We start from the raw sequence: 12,533 nt of genomic DNA, 5'->3' as shown, positions 1-12,533 counted from the left end.
GGAAAGGCATCAGTTTTTCAAGGAAGAAGAACTGAGTCCTGATGGGCTAGTTCAGCAGTGCTTTATTATTTCAAAGATGCTAAGATACTTTTTTTTTCAGTATGAATTACAGTTTGCCTTGTTTGATAGTCTTTTTTTTTAACATTTTTTATTGATTTATAATCATTTTACAATGTTGTGTCAAATTCCAGTGTTCACAATTTTTCAGTCATTCATGGACATATACACACTCATTGTCACATTTTTTTCTGAGTTATCATAACATTTTGTATATTTCCCTGTGCTATACTGTGTAATCTTGTTTATCTATTCTACAATTTTGAAATCCCAGTCTATCCCTTCCCACCCTCCACCCCTCTGGCAACCACAAGTCTGTATTCTCTGTCTAAGATATTTTTTAAAAATCTTTCTTTAGTTAAAGTAAGCACATTTCCATCAAAGAGCTAAATGTACATGAGGGGAATTTTTTTGAATTCACGTGACTTTTGCAGTCAATACATATTCTGTAAGTTACCAAGCTTTAACACTTAAAAGTATAAGATTCTTTATTTTCTACTATGGCTTCTTGTCTGAAAGATTCCACACCAATAATCAATTTATCTCCATATTACAAATGCCTCCACCTGGTTGAGATCACAGACTAGAAACACAGACTCCTTTGGAAAACTCAGTACCACAAATAGTAACAACTTAATTAGTTGACATGCTTTGTGAGGCATATTGCCTTATTAATGTACTTTGGGCATGTCAAAGATAAAAGGTGGAAAAGATCAGAAAAAAACAGATTGTGGAAGAGAATATTCTCATTCTCCCTGCCCTATCTTCTCTCTGGTTCTTGAAATCAAGGGCTGGGGCTATAGAAAGTAGGAAGAGGGTGGAGGCAGCCTTCCCTGGGCATTGACATGAAAAATCATAGCCAAACTGTAATTATAGTACATTTCCATAGGGCAAATACACACAGAGTCCAGATCTATTTCTCATTGTAGATTTACATGTTGTATTGGTTAAAGGTCTAGATTACCTCTAAAAGCCTTCCAGCTGACTGCAATGTAAGCCTACAGTTAAATTTGTTCAAGATTACCATAGTGGGTAAGTGACATCACTCAAGTTCAAGTTCACATCTCCTGACCTCAAATGCAAGAATTTTAGATTTATAATAGGTAGGTGGATGGCTGGATGATGGATGGATATGTATATACATACATATATCTATGCTGCTGAGACTTTATGAAAAAGAAAAAGCCCAATCCCTGATCACATTTTGTCAACCAAATATACTATCCTACTTTTTGAGAAATCTGACTCCTCTTCCCTAATTATTATTGAAAAAATAACTGAGTGCCAGATTGACTATCCAGTTGCCCAATCTGACAGGCTTACACATTAAGTGCTCTCCCATCAGCCATCTGCAGGCTGCCCAGGCTGTGACTTGTCCATCACACACTCTTGCCCTTTTTGTGCCAAGGTCATCAGCATGTGGTGTGTGACAAAGCATCCAGTACCCAGCCTGACATCATCTTGTGCCCTCCATGGAGGAGAAAAAGAAGCCAACCAACCAACCCCCTAGAAAGGCATTTACTTACTGCCCACTAGCAATTGTTGAGTGATAACACATGCAGTTCTCCACATGTTTATGCAGAGTCTCAGATTTATCTGACAGTTTTACACCCTCAGGCATGATACACAGTAATTAAAATTAAAAATGTTTTGACAGCCTAAACAAATGGCTATATAAATTAGAAAGCTGTAAAAAGTCATGGTAGCCAAAAATAAAGATATATAGATAAATCATAAAATTATAAACAAGGAGAATGTTTTAATACAGGCATGTTTATACCAAGACACTTGAAAATACAGGCTAACTTTTGCCTGAAGGAAGATAGTGGTAAAAAGGAATTGTGGAAACTAGCAAAACCACTCTTTCCTGCTTAGAAATTTTTTTCTCTATCCTTCTCTGGTAACTAAAGAAAAGAAGAAATTTGTTGAGGCTTTCCAACTTCCTCTAAATCTATAATCAGCTGTAGAATCTCCAAATTTAAAAAAGCACCTAAATCAGTTGCCTGGAATCTTTGCTATTAACCTTCCCAAATGTGTAAAATGATGTGGGCTATATAAAACTTGGCATGATTTCACATTTCTTGAATGCATGGCATAAAACGTGTGTTTATAAAATGAGCCAAATATATGATCTGCATGTGAATATAATTCCTTTCAACTAGATGTGCACAAATGTTAAAGTATTTATTGTCTCTCATTTAAATCTATCAGGCTGATGCCAGAAGAAACCTTCCTATCACCTGGTCTCAATATTTGTCCATTTCTCGTAAAACTGAGTCTGCTCACCCCTTGCCTAATGCATTGAAGTACTAGGCCATTTCAAAAGAAGGAACAAAATAATTGAAAGTAATCAGTGGGATTTTCTCTACCTGGAATAGCTGGATTGCCAGAAATCAATCATATCATGTGGATAGTGTTTATGATAAATTTTGAAAGCTGTCCTTTATTTGGCAGAGTTCCTAAAGATTTATTGCCACTGTATTATCATGTCTTATGTATCCACGGATTAAGAAAAAAAGAAAAAGAAAGAAACACCAAAGCTTTTTGTGGTAATTATCATAGAGCCTCCTGCTTTGTCCTGACCCCTTGCTTTCAGTCTTTTGTCCTCTTGGCTTCATTTCTTATTCTTGATCCACTGCTGCCTCCCTTGACTTGGTACTGCTCTTTGGTCTTCCCAGTTTAATGCTCTTTTCCACGCCCTCCCCACAAACAAAAGACCTGGTTCAGACCTGCTCGCTGGATCATCCCACTGTGAATCACTCTTTGAGGAGGTACAACTTGATCTGCTCCCTGGACTAAATGCCATTCCACATGAATGCCTAGATAGTCCTGTCCCATCTCCAGAAGGGGGAATGAGAATTTTACCCCTATTTTGAAATATAAATACATATCATAAAGTAACAATGTTTGCAATAATCCATGATTGAATATCTTTATATTTTAGAGTTTCCCAGATGTTTCTGCTTAACAGTCAAATGTGGGAATCATGGTAGTCTCTTTGTTTTGTTTTAGCAGCAAAACTCTTTCATCTAGTAGAATCTTTGAAAACAACAATAATGACCACTACAATAACAACAAAAAACCTAATATATAAAAAGACAGTTCCTGCTAAAACATGGGCATTATTAAGATGAATAAAATCATTTCCTTATAGATTGAAGCCTGAGCCACAGGTAGCAAAGTCAAGTCGAGTGCCTACTCATATTGAAATAAATGGAACAGATCAAATCTAAGTCAACAGATGAGAGCAGGCTATGTTACAAGATCTTTTTATTTTTTTAAAGTTTTTAGTTTATTAATCCTCTTGTGAAAAATCTGTACAATCACCACTGACACAGTCACTGCAGAATCTTTACTGCTTCTGTTGTCCAATCTCCAGCTCACTTCTTTTTGCCAGCACCAACATTGGCCTTTGCAGTCCTCCCAACTTTCTTCATCCTGTTCTTCTGTTCCTTTCGCTGTTTCCTTCAGGTCTTTTTCTTCTCGTACAGGCCATGTCTTGTAAGCCTATGTTTGGGTTCATTTTTCTTCACGTAATCCAAGGAATCATGAATCATGCCAAAGCCATTTGTCTTGACACCACCAAAATGAGTTCTGAATCTGAATACAAAGATGACATCTGGTGTGGTCTTGTACATTTTGGCTAGTTTTTCCTGAATTTCTGTCTTGGGTACTGTTGACTTCCCAAGGTGAAGGACATCAATGATCATTTGTTTCCGCTGAAGTAGCCAGTCATGAACTTCCTAGTCCAGATAGTTACTGTGTCATTCATGATGGCAGCTGATCTTAAAGCAGCCAGGGAGGAAAAGAGGGCTACTTCACACCAGCCAATCATATCAGTGCTCACAGAGGGACCCCTGGTGGCATTGGTGTCCAAGATCTTTTTATTTTTTAAAGAAAGTAACAAACTGAGAATTTTAAAAAAAAACCAAAAACCAAAAAAACTCCCAAGTGTAAATGTTGAGAATTGAATTTTAAAAATCATTGTCCGTCCCTCCTCCACAAAACAAAACCATGTCAGCAGGCCAGAAATGACCCCACAACCCTCAATTTGCAACGTGTAATTTAGGCTTTTGTATTAGGTGTCTATAATTATGAAACAAATTACTCCAGAATTTAGCAGCTTCAAACAACAAACATTTATCTCACACAGTTTCCAAAGGTCACAAATCCAGAGCTGGTTTGGCTGGATAGTTCTGGATCAAGGTCTCTCACAGGTTACAGTCAAGCTGTCATTTGGGACTGTAGTCACCTCAGGGCTCGATTGGGGTTTACTCATTCACCTGACTGTTGGCTGGAGGCCTCCATTCTCCATATGGGCCTCTCCATTGGCCACCTGAGCATCCTTACAATATGGTGGCTGGCTTTCCCTAGAGACATGGTCTAAAACAGAGAGCAAGGCAGAAGCCACAGTTCCCTTAATGACCTAGTCTCAGGTCATCTATCATCAGCTCTGCCTAATTCTGTTGGTCATACAGACCAGCCCTGGTATGATGTGGAATTGGACTTCACAAAGGTATAATAGCATGAGATGAGAATCATTGTGGGCCATCTTGGAGACTGGCTACTGTAGCTTTGAAAAGATCAAAATGGGCCAAATTTAGGCTATTCAAATTCGATTCAGATTTATACCATAAATCTGATGCCCTTTCTTCCAGCTCCTTACTTTCATCATTTATTCCTCTTTTCCATCCTCCCTCATCACCAGCTTGACTCACAGGGAAACACCTGCTTTTCTGTTCAATATTCTCTTCAGGCTGGGATTTATTAGCTAGTTCCTTCACTTCTGGTCCTCTAGTCCTGAACTGAACTGCCTGTATATATAACTTTTGGTTCCAGCTGGCAATTTGTAGTACCATATGTCAGGGGTCTTGGAAGCAGAGAATAGAAATTATAATTAGGAGTTTGTAGGTAACTGTGAATCAGATTCCAAGACTCTGTTCAGCAAACATTTATAGAGAACAGAGTATGTGCCAGACTCTGTGTTAGTATTGGGGGATTTAACGATAAATCCAATACATCAAAGAAATCAGGAATCAGGGATCTAGGTGGTTACATCGAGGGTTGGGGAAACAGCCAGGAAGTGTAGTAATGGATAGAAATCCATCAAGAGGGTCTCAGAGATGCCTGATGAGTGTGTCTACAGAGTGGCAAAGAGATAAGAATGTAGAAAATGGAAAGAGTTGAGGTATAGCACAGTTACTAAAGACTATGTCCCGATTGTCCAACATTTGCTTCTTCTAGGAGTTGGTGTCAAGATGTAAGAGTCACTGGATCCAAGCATAAGAGGGATAAGTTAGCAGCTGCCTGAGGGAAAGGGCACTGTGACTACAATTGAGTTTAGATGATGGTTGACAACTGGCAGTGATTTTGGCTCAGTCTCCTTCTCTGTAAAATAGAAATAATTGTAATATAAAATATTACTATATAAAATCAAATAAATACAAATATATAAAAATAAACACATTTATATAGAAATATATAGTCTTACAAGTTTGTTTTGAAAATTAGTTTATTTAATATATGCAAGGCACTTAGAGCAGTCCCTGGTACCTACTAAGCATTATGTAAGTGTTAGCTGTCATCATTCATTAATCAGGGACTCATTTCCTAAATCCAAGAGGAAAATGTTTATAAACCTAGGTAGCTTAGATCAACTGTCTACTCAGGATAATTGATAAGAAAACACTGGGACAGTGTACTGAGAAGAAAGAAAGTTGAGATCAGGCAGAACACTGGGTAATACAAACAACTAAGAGACAGATTAAGAAAAATGTGTATTTATTCTTTTTTATATATGTTTGGTGGAAAAAATCTCATAAATGGATTACACATCTCTCTGGTTTCTTAAATATTCTCAACATGGTATATATTTTTCTTGATTTTATAGGTTATTATTACAATTACTGTATTTTATACTAGGGTATAATATCACAATACTTTGGGGGATATTATTATATGAAGTGTTGTATCCTAAATGATCTCAGACTTCTAAACTTTTAAAAGTTTAATATTTACTATTATGTAAAATAGTCAGTAAAACTATATTGCTAATGGTTTTTATCTTTCAGTGCTATCAGGATCCCGAATTCAGATAGACTCTCCCTTCTTTCCATTTTTCTGCTTCATTTTGTTCCCTGGGGGTCTATGACTAAGATTATTAGAATTACCTGCAAAAATATGATAGATTCTACATAAGAACCTGAGAAGTCTTCCTATAAATAAAATATAGTTGGTACTTATATCTCATTAGATTGATTAGGGATCTTTCTTGCCTCTAAAAAACTGTATCATTCTAAGGATTTCAAATTGAAAGAGAGGCTTCCACAATAGTAGGAATTGTGTTAGGTATGGCTGGGAGAGTACAAATCAAGACAATTTCTTTGGGGAAAATCAAAGTGTAAGAATAACAGGGAAGCTGTGAACAATGACCCCAACTGCTTGCAGCACCGATGTGTAATTCTTGTGACTCAGAAAACCAACATAAGCTACTTCTAGACATTTCAGCTGTCTACAGCACTTCAAGAATGATTCTCAGAATATTCAGTAGAATTCATGGGAAGCCCCATAAATCTTGATTTCAGGAGAATCTCCAGAAGCCAAAGGAGAATGTTGCAAATCATCTCAGCTGTCTACCTATAGCTGCTACTAGAATAAAGAATTCCATCCCACTTTCAAATCTTCTATCCCAGATAGTATCCTAGAACCACATAATGAAAGGGATTCTATAAAATGCAGACCCAGACATCTTCCCTGCAAATGTAGAAGAGATTGGGGGTAATGCCTAGTTGACAGCAGAGAGTTTGACAGTCCACCCCTTTATCAACTTAGCAGTTGTGCACATCTCTACCCATATTTAAAATTTTGAATAACAACATCATGCTTATGGTTAGCATATATAACTATACCTTGAATAACCAAAGATGTACTCACCTTGTCCCCCAAAATGGAAAACAAAAGTTATTTAAGTTACTCTCTATTTTTTGAGTAATTTTCATTCCTTTTCTCAATGAGTCCTCTTTTGACATTCTGTAACTTTTAAAAAGAAGAATACATTATTAATTAATGTATAAAATATATGTATAACAAAGCTAGGAACAAAGTATGTATATCTATTGTAGTCCTCATTTCTGAAACTGGTCTTGAAACCATGTTGGTTTATTTTTCTTCCTCCATAGTTTATTCTATTTTCCATTTACTTCAGTTAGAGTCACAGTTATTCTGACCCAAACCTTCATTTCCTGAGCCATTAGTGGTCCTCCCAGTATTGCATTGCCATAGTCTCCCAATAACTTTTATGCTATACATATAACTTCTACATTTCACAAGAGAATATTGTACTTTCAGATATACTCCTTCATGTCCCACTGTATAACTTTATGAGACTACCCCCATTTCTCAAGCAAAACTGATATCTCCATTCAGTTCCATGATGTGTCTTTGCCTGAAGCATTAGGCATTATGACATAGCTAGCAGCAAAAGAAGCTCCAGAGTACCCAGTAACAGCCTCAACTTCTAGTTAATTACATTCATTGTGTGTCCCCAGTGGAAACACTCCTCCCTTGGGAATTATCATCTTTAAACCAGTGACTCCAAAGTTGCAAAAGAAAGAAGCAAAAAGTTTTGGAGTAGGTTATTAAGAGATAATAGAGAAAGAGGTCAATTTTACCCCTTCATTTCCAAAATTGTATGCTCTAGCTAGAGGAAAAATGTCCCCATTATTGATTTCTGGCTCAGAAAGTCTATGCCACCATATTGGTTTTTCACAGACCTATAACTATTAGCACCATAACTTCAGTGGGCTGTTCCACTATTCTATCAGGCAACTCACTTTGGGGTTGTAAGATAGCTAAGACCAATGAATATTGTAATTGTGCATCTATTCTTTGTTGTAAAATGAGTTCCTTTGTTAGAAGCAGTATTGAATGTGATGCCTTCATGGTGAAAAAATATCCAGTATATCCATATATAATGTTGTAAGTAGAATCACTGCAGATTTCAGGGAGGATAAGCAAATAACATAGAGTTAAGTATCAATTCCAACGAGTAAAAATTCAGACTTCACGATGGAGTCTTCCATTGTGATTACTTGCCACCAGGAAGTTGACCTGTATTCCCAGGGAATGATGCCACATTGAGCACTCAGTGTTGTCTCTACTGTTGGTATGTTTGGTGCTGAACAGTGACTGTTATCTGTGTTGTTAAATCTGTGGATAATCTTAACATATCCTTCCTGCAAAGGCTGATTTGTTCATAAACACATGACTAGAGAAAGAAGCTGACTGAGGTCCACCAAACAGATCATCTTGTCTACCTGATTAATAAGAGACACCTTTTCAGGGAGACCTTTTTTTGTAAGAATTCACATGGATACAAATATTCTTATACCTGTGCCCATTCTGAGACAGTTCCAGCCAAGTTCTTCCTCAGTCTTCCTTGTCATTTGCTCCTTGAATTTACTTCCTTTGACCATGTGGCTGAACCATTAGGTGTCATGCACAAACTGACATAAACTTTACCTCTGCATAAGTATTTTTCCAGGTAAAGGTAACTAGATGCATAACTAAAAGTTCTACTGGGAGTATCCCCTTCCCAAATGTCTTTTGGAGTATCCTTATAAAACTGCAGTGGTCCAATTTGGAGTTGTTATAGCATTCCATGTGGAATTTTTAGGCCTTTAAAATAGGCCTAAATTCATTCTTTCTTATAATTAGTTGCATGAAGTTTCTATGGGGCTGAGGGAGAAGTGGTTTTGTATCAATAGATCAATAGTAGTTACCATGAGAGTCAGGCATACATGAATTTTACTTGATCCTTAACAACCTGCTAGAGTCCTATGTAACCCTTCCATTTGATGATGAAGACTGTCATACATGACCCTAAATTTATGTCTTGGTGGAGCACACAACACCTCATCCATAATCTGTAACTCAAGTGGCATGGTTACATGGTGTTCTAGGGTCAGTTGTTCAGTCTACACCATGGCCTAGGAACAAGCTGAACACTGTTTTCAAAACAAGAATATATCTGCAAAACAGGGCATGTCTTTCTGTCAAAATTCTGGAACTCCACTCTGTGATCCTCTTACTGGGATTGCCTGAGGTACCATATCAAAACCATATGAATTACAGATAATTAGATTATGACTGTATCTAGTAAGTCATTTGGCTGAAATGGGAAATCAGCCTTCACTGCAGCCTGGACCTGCTATGAAATCTCTTCTTGCTCTGGACTGCAGTCACAGCTGGCACCACTGGTAACCTATGTAAATACTCAGTAAATGGGTAGAATGACACATTCATATGCTGTCCATCTGCTTTCTAAAATGCAACCATCTTCACCAGTCATTGTGACTCTGTGTTAGTGGGAGAAGGTACAAGATACATCAACTTATTTTTCTCTTTTAATAGGATGTCCTGGTATTTCCTAGATCACTGGATTCCTAGAAATCCACTGAGGTAGCAGGCCACTGATTTCCCTGGGGTTTATTTCCCATCTTCTAACATGCATATATTTTGTAAATTCACCTTGAGTACTTTCTCCTTCCATGTTGACTCAGCATTGTCATTAATGTAGTGGACCAATATGATACCCTGTGAGATGATGACATGATCAAGTTCTTTTTAGTCAATATGAGTCCTTTACCAACTCCTAAGTACTCCAAATCATCTGAGGATCTTGTTAAAATACATATTTTGATTTGGTAGTCCTGGAGTGGGACCTGAGATTCTGCATTTCTAACACTCTTCCAGGCGATGGTTATCATATTTTGAATAGAAAGAGACTAGTTTCAATAAGAGACTCAGAAAATTGAAATATCCCTGAGGAAAGCCCGTAATGATATAATGTTCTCTCTTCCAAGTGAAAGCAAACTGCTTTTGGTAATCCTATTAATTGATATAGAGAATAAAGAAGATGCCAAGTCAATATCTGCATATCAGTTTGCAAGGTTTATGTTGGACATGCCCCAAAAAGAGATCGCAGTTGGAGCAGTAAATGCAAATGGAGACATCACCTGCTTAATCTGTGAAAATACACTTCATTCTCCGAGAGCAGTTTATCTTCTGCACAAGTTAAACAAGGAGATAAAAGAGAGTTAATAAAAATCAGCACACTGCATCCTTCAAATCTTTGATGGTAGAACTAATCTCTGCATTCTCCCTAGGAAAGCAGTAATGTTTATAACTTAATATTTGATAGGAAATATATTCCAGATGGTTTCACTTGGTCCTTTCTACCTTAATAGCCTCCAATGGATAAATGAAGGAGTAACCAGAGTATCCAATGTACATATGGTGCCAGTTTCCAAGTATATCTGATTCTTCTTTGCATCTAAGAACTAGAGAAATAACTACAGAATGGGGTTGTAGCCTCACTGTGGTCTTATTGTAAGTGGACTCAGGCTTAAATTTCATTTAACTGAACTTTTTATGCCCCTACTCTGACTGATACATCAGGTCCACAAAGATGTAGTGTTTGCCAAACATGTGGAGGCTAAACATTATGCTACTAAACAACCAATGGATCACTGAAGAAATTAAAAAAATATCTAGAGACAAATGAAAACAAAAAACATGACAATCCAAAACCTATGGGATGCAGCAAAAGCAGTTCTGAGAGGGAAGTTTACAGTGATACAAGCTTACCTCAGGAAATAAGAAAAATCTCAAATTAACAACCTAACCTTACACCTAAAACAACTAGAGAAAAAAGAACAAACAAAAACCAAAATTAATACAGCAAAAGAAATCAAAGATTAGAGCAAAAATAAATGAAATAGAGACTACAATAAAATAGAAAAAAAAATCAATGAAACTAAAAGCTGGTTCTTTTTAATGACAAACAAAATAGACAAACCTATAGCCAGACTCATCAAGAAAAAAAGGGAGAGGACCTAAATCAGAAATGAAAAAAGTAGAAATTACGATCGGCACCACAGAAATACAAAAAGTCATAAGAGATGTCTATGAGCAACTATATACCAATAAAATGGACAACCTAGAAGAAATGGACAAATTCTCAGAAAGGTACAATCTTCCAAGACTGAACCAGAAAGAAATAGAAAATGTGAACAGACCAATTACCAGAAATTGAATCAGTAACTTAAAAACTCCCAACAAGCAAAAATCCAGGACCAGATGTCTTCACAGATGAATCCTACCAAACATCTAGAGAAGAGTTAATGCCTATCCTTCTGAAACTGTTGCAAAGTATTTCAGAGGAAAGAATGCTTTCTAACTCATTCTACGAGGCCAACACCCTGATACCAAAATCAGACAAAGATACCACACACATAAAAAGTTACGGGCAAATATCACTAATGAACATAGATGTAAAAATCCTCAACAAAATATTAGCAAAACAACTCCAATGACACATTAAAAGAATCATATACCATGATAAAGTGGGGTTTATTCCACGGATGCAAGGATTTTTCAATATCTGTAAATCAACCAATGTGATACACCACATTAACAAATTGAAGAAAAAAAAAACATGATCATCTCAATAAATGCAGAAAAAGATTTTGATAAAATTTAACATCTATTTATGATAAAAACTATTCAGAAAGTGGGCATAGAGAGAACATACCTCAACATAATAAAGGCTAAATATGACAAACCCACAGCTAACATCATACTCAAGAGTGAAAAGCTGAAAGCATTTCCTCCAAGATCAGAAACAAGACAGGGATGCCCACTCTTGCCACTTTTATTCAACACAGTTTTGGAAGTCCTAGCACAGAAGTCAGAAAAGAAAAAGAACTAAAAGGAATCCAAATTGGAAAGGAAGTAAAACTGTCGCTGTTTGCAGATGACATGATACTCTACATAGAAGATCCTAAAAACACTACCAGAAAACTACTAGGGCTCATCAATGAATTCGGTAAAGTTGCTGAATGCAAAATTAATATACAAAATAATTTCATTTCTATACACTAACAATGAAAGAGAAATTAAGAAAACAATCCCATTTACCATCACATCAAAAAGAATGAAACACCTAGGCATAAACCTATCCAAGGCAAAAGACCTGTACTATGAATACTATAAGATGCTGATGAAAAAAACTGAAGATGACACTAACAGATGGAAAGATACACCTTGGATTGGAAGAATCAATATTGTTAAAATGACCATACTATCCAAGATTCAGTTCAATCCTTATCAAATTACCAGTGGCATTTTTTTTACAGAACTGGAACAAAAAAAAATTTAATTTGTATGGAAACCCAAAAGACCCCAAATTTTCAAAACAGTTTTGAGAAAGAAGAATGGAATTGGAGGAAACACAGTCCCTGACTTCAGAATATACTGCAAAGCTACAGTAATCAAAACAGTATGGCACTGGCACAAAGACATATAGATGAATGCAACAGGATAGAAAGCCCAGAATTAAACTTAACACACTAATAATAGTCAATTAATCTACAACAAAAGAGGCAAGAATATGCAATGGAGAAAAGACAGTTTCT

The 12,533-nt window shown here is 36.5% G+C and overlaps 1 long non-coding RNA gene and 1 pseudogene across 1 annotated transcript in view; one reads left to right on the top strand and one right to left on the bottom strand.

Annotated features, from left to right (window-relative positions):
* The window catches only part of LOC141577370 (uncharacterized), a 252,605-nt gene that overhangs the window by 90,202 nt on the left and 149,870 nt on the right, over window positions 1–12,533 (top strand). The gene's annotated exons all lie outside the window — the stretch shown is intronic.
* On the bottom strand, window positions 3,416–4,081 carry LOC105079187 (small ribosomal subunit protein eS24 pseudogene; annotated as a pseudogene).

The sequence above is a fragment of the Camelus bactrianus genome, chromosome 4 (genome assembly GCF_048773025.1).
Source record: "Camelus bactrianus isolate YW-2024 breed Bactrian camel chromosome 4, ASM4877302v1, whole genome shotgun sequence".
Lineage (NCBI taxonomy): Eukaryota > Metazoa > Chordata > Mammalia > Artiodactyla > Camelidae > Camelus > Camelus bactrianus.
This window is presented reverse-complemented; position numbering and strand designations above follow the sequence as displayed.